The 14,379-nt window shown below is 38.5% G+C and overlaps 1 protein-coding gene across 5 annotated transcripts in view; it reads left to right on the plus strand.

Annotated features, from left to right (window-relative positions):
- PPM1L (protein phosphatase, Mg2+/Mn2+ dependent 1L) overlaps window positions 1-14,379 on the plus strand; it is a 336,602-nt gene that overhangs the window by 236,126 nt on the left and 86,097 nt on the right. The gene's annotated exons all lie outside the window — the stretch shown is intronic.

Consider the following 14,379-nt stretch of genomic DNA (forward strand, 5'->3'; position numbering starts at 1 on the left):
AAAAGTATGGGAAAACAGGATTATAATGGTCAGACATTGGTAGTATTAACCCTTATTCAATACCAGGGACTTGGATTTTCGTTTCTACAAGGAAATTGCTGTTATGTATCTTATTTTCTTCTTCATGATCTAAAGTCTCAGTGCTGACATTCTTAATTTAACATTTGATTTCAAGCTTGAATAGCAAACAGAAGAGCAATTTTTTTAATAAGCTACACATGCCTAACCTCTGTGGCAATTTTTCTAGTTATTAAGCTGCCCACATTTTCATTCAGTCTTCTCACTCCTTACATCCACAGGATGGATCCACATTTCTAGCCTTAACCAGGACATCTCTACTCTCTCTAATTCTCCTTTGCTTAATTGATTCTCCAGAAATATTGGCTTTCTTCTGCCTGTTGGGTATTTAGTTATTTGGTCTTGTTTTTAACATTCTTCTGTTTGGAATTCTCATTCATCGCCTCTCGCTTCCCCAGTGGAGTAAAGTAAGGCTATGATCAGCCTGATCCAAATAATATGTAAATATTCATAGCATCTCAGAGATCACAGAACTCAAACAGTCCACCCACTTCCTGTCCCCAGCTCCATTTTATAATGAGAAAACTGAGACCCACAGACTTGCCTGAAATAACACAGTCACTTAGATGTAGAGTGGAACTTGACCTCCTACTTACTAATCAGGCTGAGCTTTCACCATATTAATGCAGGTTCTCATTCACTCAGTGGGCATTTGTTGAGCGCATAGCAATACAGTAAGGCAGTTGGAAGAAAGAGTGAAGGGTGTAGAAAAGTTGGGGAGGAATCCGAGATGTAGAAAACAGAGGTCTCACTTAATGAAGTCTGGCTGGGAGCTAAAACATAGATGTTTGACTTCTGAAGAAAAATTCCTGAGAATATGGGAATAAGTATCTTCTGTAATATCCACAAGCTATTAAAGTGAAGCTGAGGGGATGTGGAGTAAAGGAATAGTGAGAATGGCTCAAGTTTTCGGTGGAATTCTTTTTTTTTTTTTTTTTTTTTAATTTTATTTTTTTTATTATTTTCCCACTGTACAGCAAGGGGGTCAGGTCATCCTTAGATGTATACATTGCAGTTACAGTTTTTTCCCCCACCCTTTCTTCTGTTGCGACATGAGTATCTAGACATAGTTCTCAATGCTATTCAGCAGGATCTCCTTATAAATCTATTCTAGGTTGTGTCTGATAAGCCCAAGCTCCCGATCCCTCCCACTCCCTCCCCCTCCCATCAGGCAACCACAAGTCTCTTCTCCAAGTCCATGATTTGGGGGTGGGGATCGTTTGCCTGAACCCTGAAGGACGAAGGATGAACATAGATTTGTGCTAAAAGAGATGCATTTCGTTTGATTAAAGCGCTCAAGGGGATACCAGGGTGGGAATCAACATCAACTGCAACCTCCCACCACTCAGCTTTCTCTTCTTCAGTAATAATTTTTCACTTCCAAGCACTGTTGTTGAGCAATGATTAATCTGCAGAGGTACACTTGTACATAGTCCTTAGGAGCAAATACTTTGGCATGGAATTAATCTCTCAGTAAACTCTGCAGCATGAAACTGTGGAACTAACTATAGAATTGAAAGTTAGAGGATCTAAATTCCAGGCCTTTCCTCTAGCTTAATACTGGTATGATTAACACTTAGAACTTTTGTTTCTTCATGTATAAAGTTGGGCTAATAACATCTCACAGGGTTATTATGATAATAATATCGTGTTTGGAGAGGGCCTTAGGAATCATATTGCAACTGCCATGAATGCTGAATGAGAACAGATTTATCTTGTATGTAGCTCAAACCAGTTTAAAGAGTTTAAAGTAGTATTAGAGTTTTGTTTTGTTTGACATGTAGTGTTTGGCAAACAGAGGCAATTTTTTAAAAATGATCTTCAGAAGCTTTGGTAAGTCAGGTAATACCTATTTGTTAAATCACCCACTCCAGCCTTAGCTTGCCCTTGGTCATTCCTGTGTGAGGTGACACATTTGTGTGTATGTATGAATAAATGAATGTCACTGAGTGTTGTAAAATAAGAAGGTCACTGCCTCCCCCTCCACCACCCATATATGAATATATGAATGATTTTATTCCAAAAAAGAAAGTATGGAAAGTTATTGCTATTTAACAGAAAAATATTTCATCATAATACAAAAGAATCAGGATAGAATATTGCTAATAGTATGTAATACCTTCAGATATAAACATCCTACATAAGACACTCATTTGCTTTAAACTGCTTAACTTCTTTCCATTGCTATCCCAGTTTTAACTTCCTGGCATTCTTAATTCAGCTCCCCCAGTTTTAGGGCGTAGTTAATGGTTAATTAGAAAATACCCTGGTCTTTAGAGAGGTTAATTTGTTATTAATGCTCATCTACTGATAAATCAGCCTGAGTGACTTAATGACAGTTACCACCATCTGTGGCTTCTAAACTTCTAAAACCAATTAATGAAAAAAAAAAAAAAAAAATCCTTAGATGCTTGTCTAAAAGCATTGGCTCAGAACCTTTTCTCCATCCCTTTTCTTTCTCTCTCTTTCCCTCTCAGTATCCTCTTTCCCCCTTAAGTATATACGTATCTTAATGCTTTACTCATTCACAATTCATCTGTCGAGCAACCTATCATATTTGAAATCCAGAAAAAATGGGAGGAAAGCAAAAGCTATAAGAAATCACACCATGTCACAGAGGCTACAGGTTCTCACCTAGGATCTATATATTATTATTTTATATAGTTCTGACAGGTTATATTTTCCATATGTGATGTTTTCTTTCTTAAAATTTGAGTGTTCCACTTTTATTGGAGAAATAGAAATAAGTAGAATGGTATTAATAGGAGACTAATAATTATCTGTAATCCTACCATTGTAAACATTTTAGTATATTTCCCTCACTCTCAGCATTTTTGAAATTTGAGATTTTGAGCAGTTTTGATATCTCACAGTTTTTATGGCCTGCCTTTCTCACTTAACGTTATTCCCTAAGCACGTCCTCATTTTACTAAAACCTCTTTATGTAAAGATAATTTTAGTGGCTGCATAATATTCTATTCTTTGAAAGTACTATTCCCTAAACAATTCTTATGGTGGACAGTTATAGCTTTGGTTTTGTTTTTTTGCTATTATGAATAATCAGTAATGAATATATACATTGGTCTGCATTTCATACTACTCTAGAGAACAGACTTTAGAAAACATGAGTTTAGAATTAGAAAGTGGGGAAAGGGGATGATACTTAGAACAGAGACTCTGAGAGCAGTAAGGAATAAGAGCAAAGAGTAACTCCTTGGAAATCCATAAAAAGCAGTTATCATCTCCCCAACATTGTACTACACTCAAATCAGCATTCACAGACCCTGTATTATAGATGACATCGTGGATCTTCATAACAGTGACCTTTATTCACAGAGAAAAGATTTGATCATGTTAACTGTATTCTGTATATAAAAATAGGAATTGTATCTACCAGTTTAGAACGACTTTCATCCAAATGGTTAATTTTTAAGTTTGAATATTATGGGAATAAAGATGTTTTGTGGTGTAATTGAAAGAGGTCTCGAAGCTAAAAGACTCAGATGCCATTCTAGCTCTGCCGCCAAGCAGATAGATGACCTTGAATAAGTCACCAAGCCTCTCTAAAACCCGTTTTCCTATAACTCAAAGGAATGAACAGGATTTCATAGATGTCTTCCAGGTCTAAAACTATGATTCTGGTCTCTTGAACAGTGAAAAGCTCAGGTAGCTGTAGTTTCTTTGAGATTACACATAGCTGCTTCTTGAACCTTCTGCTTGTTCTGTTGCCCTTCTCCTCTCCTCAGACAGCTCAGGCTGTCTATAATATCTGACTAAAAGATCATCACTTAGCTTCCCTGACATCTGCACATGAACTTTAGTTTTGCTTGTATGCATGAAGCAAAGCTAGGTTTTGGAAGGAAAGATTCTGAGCCATCATTGATGGATTCTTGTTAGGATTGCTTTGATATTTTTATTAGCATTTATTAAATGCTAAGCAAAATCTAGTATGAGAAATAAGATATGGTTTGCCGTTGATCTCTCAATGTTTTTACTTGAAGTCTAAGTTCATACACATTTCAATAGATGGGGCTTAGCCACAAGAAGTTTCCAATGAAAGCAGTTGCATGATTTGAAAAGAAGAGATCAAAATAGCATTTCACATGGCCTCAGGGAACATCGTTAACCTAAATATTTATTATTTGTCACAGTGGACAAAAGGGTTGAAATAGCCCAAGAGGGAATCTTTCTTTGCATTATTTATTTTAGTACTTGTACATTATCCATATTTTTCTAAGTAATCTCAAATTGTTTATAATTTTTTAAGTTTGAACATAAATAATCTATGTATTCCCTCATTAAGGACAAAGCAATGTGACTTGTAATGCCTTGTTTGAGGGAATTATGAGTAGAAGAGGCCCATTTATCTGAGAATGATATTCTCTGTTGCACGTTCAAGAAGCCTAAGACATGGGAAACTGGAGTGAAAAGAGCCCCCTTCTCCCCTCTGGGGAAAGCTGAGTCTCCTTGTAAGTGGGTGGACTGTCCAGCAGTGGTTATCTTGCTCAGGCCTCGAGGCAGTTGCCTGAGCTGCTGCTTGGATCTCCTCAGAGTTAAACTTCAGACCAGCAAAGGTTTTATTTGTTCTTAAATTTTGCTAGAAACCCAGCCAGCTTTCCCATGAGCACATGTTTCAACCATGTGGGAAGAGCACTTACAAATAGAAAGTGGACCAGATGGTGCAGGTAAGGGAAGGAAAGAACCCAGCCAGCCATTTATTGTGTTCCTTTGGGCATCAGTTAATGCTGGGGGCCTGCAGATCAATTTACAAGTGTCAGGCAATCACGTACAACTTTCCCAGAGGGGGTGAGGAAGAAGGAGCAGCATTAATTTCTCAGCCTTTGCTTGGTGATTGCCTGCTGCAGCTCTACGTTAGATATGCCTGAGAGCTGAGCCAAGCAAAGCTACCTGCCGTGAAGACACACCAAGTACTGTAATGTACTTTTTGGAGAAATAGCTTTTAGAAAGGGTGGGGAACGTGCTGCAAGCAATTTAGGAAGTAGCTGGATGGTTACTTCCTATTGAGCTTATTTTATTCTTCTTAATATAGATGGTACCTAAAAGTTACATCTCCAATTTAATTGAGCCATTAGTGTCAGAGTAATCAGTGATCTCAAAAGGAAAGCCATTTACTGTCATGGAGAAAAAATTGAACACACATTGAGAAACCAAACCCAGGAAAGAGGCTGAATTATTTAGGGCCCTTTCAGGTTTTCTAAGAACATAAAAAATGCAATAAAAGGCCTTTGCAGGAAGTTCTTCACTCTTAACAAATACAGTGAATTTCTCAGTGTTTTTCTCAAACTGGTCCTAAGGGAAGAGATTGCTTTAGGTTTCCTTAATTTATACCTTCAATCAGGACCCTATTACTGGGCTTAAAAGATGTTCTCGCCAGAGGCTTTCTATTAGGATTTGGAAGAGAAAAACAGAGAAACTTAAGAAGAACCTTGCAAAGGCAAATTTTATATTGGTTGTGCAACCTCTGACATGAACTTCTGAATTTCTGTAAAAAGTTCTATCTGTGTTATTTTTTCCATTGTGAGAGTAACATAGATACATTTTAGAACATTTTTAAAATACGGAAAAATAGAAAAGGAAATGGTAATCTCTTAATTCTTCCATCTAAACATAACCACCATTTTTTAGTATATTTTCTTCTAGTCATTTTTTCTGCTGGGTTTCAATAATTTGTACCCAATTTTATACCTATTTTTTTCATTTAACACTGAAATAGAGGCATATTTCTCAATGCTCTTACAAGCTACTCATAAATGTAATTTGTAATAGCTGCATAGCATCCCCCACAGTTCCATTCCCATAAGCATTTTCCCCATGGCCCCTTTCTTTCATTCATGTTTCCATTTGTGTCACCATATAGAATCCCTGAATTTATTTATTTTATTTTTTTTTGCTTTTTTGTCTTTCCTTGGGCTGCACCTGTGGCATATGGAGATTCCCAGGCTAGAGGTCTAATCAGAGCTATAGCTGCTGGCGTACACCAGAGCCATAGCAACACTGGATCTGAGCCACGTCTGAGGCCTACACCACAGCTCATGGCAACGCTGGATCCCTAACCCACTGAGCAAGGCCAGGGGTCAAACCCGCAACCTCATGGTTCCTAGTCGTATTCGTTAACCACTGAACCACGATGGGAACTCTGAGAATCCCTGAATTTAGAGGTCCGTTTCTTATCCTTGAAAGGATGAGAATAGTAGTATGATTAACAAAAGCATAATGAAGACTTTTGTAATCCACCCAATCATTAGACATATAACAATGAGAGCAGAGGACTAAAATAGGTAGTCAGAATCTACTTAAAAACTGAGAACTTTTTTCTAGCCAATAATACCAATCTTTTAAACCAAGCTATTTGAATTTCAATTATAATTTTTACATTCCCCCCTTTATATCATGGCTTTAAAAAGCTGAAAGATAAAGGGTGGGGGAGTATCAACTAAACAAAGTAACTTTGCCGTCTACATAGAAAGCCATGTGCCAGAGGTTAGGACTACTTGGACCAGCATGGTAGGGAAAGTGACTGCTGCTAGAAAATGAAGAGCTCTGGGCATGTAATATCATAGGTGCCCACTCCAGTGGGTTATAAAGTTGAGGAAACCTAATCCTGAGGCTCGGAGGTCAGGATAGGATGCACAGATTAGGTGCTCATTTCTGGACACATTTAGAGACATTTTCAGATTCAGTAAGATATTTTATCTGGTCTTAACTTTTCCACAGCTTTTCTGCATCAATTTGTGACTATACATTTCAAATATTAATCCAAATTTTAGCATTTTGGGTAGTTACATTTAATGCAAGTTTCTTTTTTAAATTTTATCAAAATATAGTTGATTTACAATGTTGTGTTAATTTCTGCTGTACAGCAAAGTGATTCACTTACACACACACTTTCACACACACGTTCTTTTTCATATTCTTTTCCATTATTGTTTATCACAGGATATTGAATATAGTTCCCTGTGTTATACAGTAGGACCTTGTTGTTTATCTAACCTATGTGTAATAATTTGCATCTGCTAATCCCAGTCTCCCAATCCTTCCCTCCCTACTCTCCCTTCCCCCTTGGTAACCACAAATTTGTTCTCTATATCTAGGAATCTGTTTCTGTTTCTTACATGTGTTCATTTGTGTCATATTTTAGATTCCACATATAATTGATGGCATATATTTGTCTTTCTGATCTACTTTGCTGGGCATGATAATCTCTATGTTCATCCATGTTGCTGCAGATGGCATTATTTCATTCTTTTATGGTTAATAGTATTCCATTCTATACTGTCTTCTTTATCCATTCATCTATTGATGGACATTTAGGTTGCCTCCATGTCTTGGCTATTGTGAATAGTGCTGCTATGAACATGTGGGTGCATGCATCTTTTCAAATTAGGATTTTTCTCTGGGAGTTCCCGTCGTGGCACAGTGGTTAATGAGGTTGCAAGTTCGGTCCCTGACCTTGCTCAATGGGTAAAGGATCCGGCATTGCCATGAGCTGTGGTATAGGTTGCAGATGTGGTTTGGATCCCACGTTGCTGTGGCTGTGGTGTAGGCCAGTGGCTACAGCTCCGATTAGACCCCTAGCCTGGGAACCTCCATGTGCCATGGGAGTGGCCCTAGAAAAGGCAAGAAGACCCAAAAAAAAAAAAAAAAAAAAAAAAAGAATTTTCTCTGGATATGTACACAGGAGTGGGATTGCTGGATCACATGATAACTCCAAACTGTTTTCTATAGTTGCTGTTCCAGTTTCCATTCCCATCAACAAACAGTGTAGGAGGGTTCCCTTTCTCCATACCCTCTCCAGCATTTATTATTTGTAGATTTTTTAATGATAGCCATTCTGATTGGTATGAGGTGCTACCTCATTGTAGTTTTGATTCACAATGTTGTGCATTTCTCTGATAATTAGCAATGTCAAGCATATCTCATGTTCCTATTGGCCACCTATATAGATATTCTTAACCTCTGCTATAGCATCATCTTCTGTATTTTGTGTCACTCTCCAACTAATTTTACTTTACATTAATTAGCTTATATTAATATTATCAGCATTGCCTGTTTCCTTATGAGATTTTCCTCCCCCACCAAAATGATAATTCAGGCTGAATTTTGTAAAAGTGATATGTTAGGGAGTTTTGTTTTTTTTTTTTAATCACATTTTCCAACTTCATCTGATCTTTTTTTTTTTTTCAATGGCCTCACCCATGGCATATGGAAGTTCCCGGGCCATGGAATTACAGCACAGCTGCAGCAGTGCTGGATCCTTTAACCCACTGCACCAGGCCGGGGATCGAACTTGTACCTCCATAGCAACCTAAGCCGCTGCAGTTGGATTCCTAACCTACTGCACCACAGCGGGAACTCCATCTTATCTTTTTAGTAGAATGTCCCGTATGCTCTCTGAGAGTACATTAATCCAAGTTTTGCAGTGGACAAATAAAATTTTAGATTTTAAAGAGCTTTGCTGAGAATACTGAAAACTACACACTCACATTGAGATTTAGAATCAGGACATGCTGCCTCTGGTGATTAAAACATTTGACTGGAGCTGTGTTTATCTTTCCAATCAAGTTCTTATTGTTTGCCACAAGGGAAGTAATGTCATTACCTGCTCTAAAGTAGTATTTGATTACAAGGCCTGGAGAAAATGTGTGCACTTGAAAGAAAATAATTGTGCCAGGTGGTCACAATTTGGGCTGCACTGGCCAGCCAGAGACAGGATGCCGATGCCATCTGAATCGCTTCCTTTCTATGCTATTGGAATTTCTATGCTATTGGAATTTCTATGCTATTGGAATATGCTATTATAAGTTTCAAGACCTTGTCGGAATGCTTGTAATAAATTTTAATGAGAGCCCAGTTAATGGTAAGACCTTCAGCCTGTAGGGGAAAATAGGATAGTTTTGAAAGTGCAGGGATTTCTAATGTACTGTGACTGTCCATTTGTAGTAGTGAGATGTGAGCAAAATGCATCCTCTGGCTGACTTTCAGACTCGGAAGATCTGTAATCATGGGCAGCTGAACTCCTGTTGAATGTCATTGTACAGAAATGTTAAGTTCAGTCTTGGTGAGCTACTGAAGTCTCATCTGGTAAATTGCCTCTTGAAAGGCACTGCTTTTAAGCCACCTTCTAATGCTCAGAGGCATTCTCCTTGTGCTGCTTTCTTTAGTTAATATCCTTGTCTCCAGACTGTGTGGTTTAGGCCATCTCTGAGCCTGGTTTGATGAAGAGTTTCTGCAGTACATACCCTCAAGAAGCACTGGAAGGTACTCTTGTAGTTCTGTAATCAATCCAGAGGAACTTAAATTAGCCACAGGGAAGTTACTAGGACACCACTGTTCATTCAACACAAATATTTACTGTGTGCCCAGTTCTGGCTGGGTACCGAGAGTCCAAGCAATGGAGAAGAAGTGCTGGTTAGAGGTCTTATCCCTTTGGATTTATTGCTAGTCTTGACTGTTGTCTCTATAAATCCATCTTCTAAGAGCAGCCTCAAAATCACACCTTAGCTGACTTCTTCCTTATCTGAGTCAAGGCCTTCCAGTCCTCTGATCTCAGTCCTTCTTACTCAAGGAGGTAACATAAGTTGCATATTTGTTGTCTATGGCCTACTTGCTTCCTGAATGATTTAACCCTACATACAATAATAATGTTAAAATGAAAACAGAAAATCAAAGCCAAAAAAAAAAAAAAAAAGGGGGAAGGAAACAGATGCACTAACCAAGAATAAATTGAAAGTTTTTCAGTGGAGACAACTTCTAATACTAAAGTTTACTTAGTATTAAATGAAGTTTATGTTACCTCCTTGAATAAGAAGGACTGAGATAGAGGACTGGAAGGCCCTGACTCAGGTAAGGTGTCATTTTGAAGCAGCTCTTATAAGATGGATTTATAGAGACAGTAGTCAAGATTAGCAGTAAATCCAAAGAGACCTTTCCACACGGTACTTTATACTCTGGACATTGAGCAACATTATCTCAGCTCAAGTTTCCCCAAAGCAGAGCCTAAAACAAAAGCCTTTAGTGCATACAGTTAATTTAGGAATGCCATCCCAAAGAGCTGGAATGAACCAGGAAGGAGGGGAAAGAGAATCAAGGTTAAGGCCACCATGAGGGACAGAATATGGCGGTGGCCTCTGACAAGGACAACTGCTGCTTAACCTGGCTAAATAGGAAGCTTGTGAGGAGCATTCTAGAACCATCTGCCTGGAGGTGAAGGGGGAAGTGTTTAGCATCTAGTCTCATGCACTCCTTTGTCAAGAGTAGTTTCACAGACATTAGCTTCCCTGCACTTCCAGTTTATGTTTGCCTGAAGGCTGAGTGGGTTCTGCAGGAATCCCACACCTTAGCATCAGGAAAGCTCCAGAGAAGGGAGTAAGTGATAAAGGGTGCAGGCCAAGGCTGCATCTGCGCTGGCCCCTGTACCAGAGGCCGGGACCGAGAAAGTGTGAAATGCTACACAGGAGTCACAACACATGACCACAAAAAATGAACAGCTTTATAGGAAATACACATGAGTTCATTTACAGTCATTTTGTGCATGACAGCCATTTAGAAAAGCATGACTGATAATGTTTTTCCAAGCTCCGGTGTAGCATGTAGCAATGCGGAGAGTGTTCAAAAGCATTGAGAGAAAAATCTTATAGAAGCCATAGGTAAGAAAAGGAGATGGTGTTTTGTTTGATGTGACAGTTGGCAGCTTTCCAGCTCAAACCAAAATATTTGACTAATCCTCATGTTTATAACTAATGAATTCAAGTACCTGGGCTCTTCAACCTGAGTGGCACAGTGAGAGCCAGCTTTTCATATGCGTAAAAAATAATTGCCTTCCGTAGACATAACTCACAACAGTGGTTACTGTGGAAAGAAGCTAGGAAAGGATACTTATTTTTTCACTGAATGTTACTGTATTGTTTGAAATTTAAACTTTGTCCATGTATTTCCTATTTTTTTTAATTTATGAAAAATAAATAAAACTAAACAAAAACTTCCTAGTACATTTCCCCTTATCTTCAGTGCTGGAAATGGAATATAAAAGGGAAGAAAACCAGTCTTGTTTTCAAAAAAAGCTTTTTACCTCTAAGTTATATATATCCCTGGAATAAGTCAAGAAAGGAACTCATTGATAAAGCCAGCCATCATGGAACTGCAATGCCAAGGTCAGAGAAGGTCAATAGTGAGATCAATTCAGTACTGTGCCAACCAGCACCTTGGCTCCAGGGCTCCTGCTATAGGGCTCTTGGTAGGCTTCGTGCCCTGAACCAGAACTAATCCCAGAGTCCAAGGAGGGCTGGCCTTATTTCAAAACATAACAGCAACTGAAGTTCCCATTGTGGCTCAGCGGCAACAAATCTGACTTGCATCCAAGAGGATGAAGGTTCAATCCCTGGCCTTGCTCAGTGAGTTAAGGATCCAGCTTTGCCCTGAGCTATGGTGTAGGTCACAGCGTTGCTGTGGCTATGGTGTAGCCCAGCAGCTATAGGTCCGATTCGACCCCTAACCTGGGAACCTCCATATGCCACAAGTGTGGCCCTGAAAAGACAAAAAAAAAATTTTTTAAATAACAACAACCAAAAAATCATCTGAAAGAGAACAGGATCCATGGGCAGTGAGCTGTTGGGGATTCAGCAGATTCTGATCTCACTTCCCTATTACTTACTTCTGCTTCACCCCAAGTGTGTTCTTCCTGTATCTAAGTTACCTTGCTGCTTTACTTGGTCTTTTGATTAGAGTCGCTTTTTTTTTTTTTGGCAAGGAAGTGTAGTATAGTGGTGTCTAGTCTTAGAAACCAGGCTGGCTCCATGATGATTCCTTATGCTATACCTTATGGCTTTATATGAGAATTAAAGATAATGTATGGGAAATTATGGACATTTGCTGGACACTCTAACAATGATGACCTCTTCTCTAAATATCTTTGTTGTTACTTGATTTGGCATATCCTTTTTTTTTTTTTTTTTTTTTTTTGTCTTTTCTAAGACCACACCTGCGGCATATGGAGGTTCCCAGAGCAGGGGTCTAATCGGAGCTGTAGCCTCCGGCCTACACCAGAGATGCAGCAACTCGGGATCCTAGCCATGTCTGTGGCCTACACCACAGTTCACGGCAACGCCGGATCCTTAACCCACTGACTGAGGCCAGGGATTGAACCTGCAACTTCATCGTTCCCAGTCAGGTTCATTAACCACTGAGCCACGAAGGGAACTCCTGGCATATACTTATCTTTGTATATAGGAGTGTTTTTCCAGTCTCTTTCATGGTAGAGAGGATTAACTATTGTACACTTTGTGTAAATTAATTTCTTATACAGGGCACAGTACAAACCAGTACAATACTGGCTCAATCAACCTCCTCTTCCTTCCTTCCCCTGCCCTGGATGGAAAAGCAGTTCTTTGAGTTTAGTATATTTGTACTATGTTTATATATGTTTATTTGTTTTTACATCTTTTAATGTGTTAATTATTGCTTGTTGCATAATAAATTGCTCAGTAGCTTAAAATACGTTTATTTACAAGTACCAAAATTTAGTAGCTTCAAACAATAAATGTTTATTATCTCACACAGCTTCTGAGGGTCCAGAGTGCTGGTTGGTTCTCTCGTGAGAGTGCAGTCAAGTTGTCAGTTAGTCTTAAAGATGGGCTAGAAGTGCTACTTCCAAGCTTACTCATATGTGGCTCTTGGCAGGAAGCTTTAGTTCCTCTCTGCCTGGGCCTTTCCACAAGGCTGTTTGCTGCATGGCTTCCCTCGGTGTGAGTGACCTCAAAGAGGAGCCCAGGAGACCCCAAGAGGAAGTTGCAGTCTTTTATAACCTAATGTTGGAAGTGAGATACCAGCATTTCTGCCATATACTGTTGGTTGCACAGACCAGCACTAATTCATTGTGGGAGGGGACTACACATGAATACCAGGAGGTAGCAATTATGAGGGATCTTGGAGGTGGGCTACCACAGTCTGCATTGTAAAAATATCTACTCTGCCAGCTCCTTTGTCTCCTCTCTGTAGTATCATCACTTTTTCCTCTCATTTCCTAATCACTCCCTACATCTCACTTTGCTTTAATCTAAAGCTAGAATGTTCAGCCCTGTACCCAGCACCAGATGGCCTTGGGATGATTAGACCCAGCATCCTTTTCCACACCTGCAGCTTCATTTCATTTGACAAGTGGCCAGTCCCTCAACGTGTGTTATGAAGTATTTTTAATATAATTTCTAACTCCTCTAATTCATAAGGATATGTCCTTCTAGAGCATCTTAATACAATGCCCAGTGTCATAGTCTGCTGTCCAAGCTGCTGTAACTAAATATAGATATTTCAAAGCAAACCCCCACCTCCAAATGAATTTTTGGATTACTTATTCTAGTTGTGTGGAAAATGTCATGGGTAATTTGATAAAGATCACATTAAATCTGTAAATTGCCGTGGGTAGTGTGGGCATTTTAACAATATTAATTCTTCCAATCCAAGGGCATGGAATATCTTCCATTTTTTTGAATTCTCTTCAATTTCCTTTATTAATGTTTTATAGTTCTCAATGTTTAAGTCTTTTACCTCCTTGGTCAGGTTAATTCCTAGGGTTTTTTTCTTTTTGGTGTAATTTTGAAATGTGTTTTTTTTTTTTACAGTTGATATTTCATTTTTGGTATACAAAAATGCAACTGATTTCTGAATGTTAATCTTGTATTCTGCTACTTTGGTGAATTCATTTATCAGATCTAGTAGTTTTTGTGTGGAGTCCTTAGGGTTTTTAACATATAGTATCATGTCATCTGCATATAGTGACAGTTTTATCTCTTCTCTTCCAATTTGGATACCTTTTTTGTTTGTATTATTGTTGTGACTGGTTCTTCTAATACTATGTTGAATAGAAGTGGTTAGAGGGGCATCCTCATCTTGTTCCAGATTTTGGCAGGATTTTAGTTGAGTGTTATATTGAATGTTGGTTTGTCATAAATGACTTATGTTGAGTTATATTCCCTCTATACCCACTTTGATAAGATTTTTTAATCATGAATGGATATTGAATTTTGTTGAATGCTTTTTCTGCATCTATTGAGATGACGTGGTTTTTGACTTTTCTTTTGTTAATATGGTGTATTACATTGATTGATTTGCATATGTTGAATCATCCTTGTGAACTTGGGATGAAAATCCCTTGGTTGTGGTATATGCTCTTTGTTATGCGTTGTTGGATTTGGTTTTGTAGAATTTTATTAAGAATTTTTACATCTATATTCATTGAAGATATTGGCCTATAATTTTCTTTTTTGGTAATGTCTTTCTGGTTTTGGT

Source organism: Sus scrofa, chromosome 13 (genome assembly GCF_054392235.1).
Source record: "Sus scrofa isolate SSC_HxYL_T2T_F1_AM1 chromosome 13, Sscrofa_HxYL_maternal_Yorkshire_Landrace_v2.0, whole genome shotgun sequence".
Classification (NCBI taxonomy): domain Eukaryota; kingdom Metazoa; phylum Chordata; class Mammalia; order Artiodactyla; family Suidae; genus Sus; species Sus scrofa.